Genomic DNA, 1,180 nt, shown 5'->3' with positions numbered 1-1,180 from the left:
ACTCACAGCTGATGGGATAGATTGGAATCAACGACTGCTGGGAAATGGATGTAAAGCGAATCTAGAAATGTTTGAGCAAATTGAAAGTTTCAAGATGCAAGTGGAGTGAGATTAACTTCTGAAAGTGAAGTTGACACTGAATCAGATTATGATGTTTCTTGCAAAATGAACTCAACTACTTTTGCTTGCATGGCAAAAACTGATGAGGTTAGTCCTTCATCTGCTTCTGTTAAATTATCAGATAATGTGTCTTGTTCTAATTGTGACACATTCAAGTCAAAAAATGATTCACTTTCAATGAAAATGACCATTAATGAAAAACAATTTCAAGAAATTCTCAAACAATGGACTAAAATAACCGAGCTTGAAAATGATGTTCTAGAGTTGAAAAGAAAGTTAGGCAACTTTAGGTTCTCAATTATCTGGTATGTGACTATTCTCAAAAATGATGACTATTCGTGATGACTATTCTCAAAATCCATTTGCGGGAAAGGAAGAGGTTGTTATTGAGCCAGTCGTTCATGTGGAGAAATCAAAACAAAATGACAAAAAAAATTCTTCAACTCACGAACCACATATTTAGAGTAACAAAGACTTTGTTGAGAAAGTCATTATTGAGGATGTAGTTGAACCAGAAATTGTACACAAGGAGTCAAATATTCCATGTTCAAATTACATTTTGTGTGAACCTCATGAATTTGAAAAGGCATTGTACGGTTCAAATACATCTAAAATAAAAGAGTCTAAGGCATCTAAGGTTAAGGCTAAGAAATCAAAAAAACCAAAAATTTATGATGCTGATTTGATGCGTTTCATCAAACCAATTTCTTCTAATGAAAACACTGGTCGTGTGTTTAAGTTAAAAGGTCTTAGCAAGGTGTTCACTGAGAAAGACATTCCACTTAATTTGATCACACCAGAATTGATCGAGAGTGTCTTTAACAATGAAACTTCAAACATACAAAATCTTGAGCATGCATTTGCTAAATCTAAGATATCAAACACAACAGATCCATTGGTTAAAACAAAACAATTGTTAAAATCTGTTAAGAAAGTTCAATTTGTTAATTCAACTGGAACTGACACATTGCATAGTTTTTCTAATTGTTCAAACCTTGATTTTTATATGAAAATGAAATCTATTACGTTTGATGATTTGAAAAAAGTGCATGTTCCTGAA

Source organism: Bidens hawaiensis, unplaced genomic scaffold (assembly GCF_021521415.1).
Source record: "Bidens hawaiensis isolate Kalapana, Puna unplaced genomic scaffold, B.hawaiensis_p1.1 tig00038845_1, whole genome shotgun sequence".
In the NCBI taxonomy this organism is placed as follows: Eukaryota; Viridiplantae; Streptophyta; class Magnoliopsida; order Asterales; family Asteraceae; genus Bidens; species Bidens hawaiensis.
Note: the sequence above shows the minus strand (reverse complement) of the source record.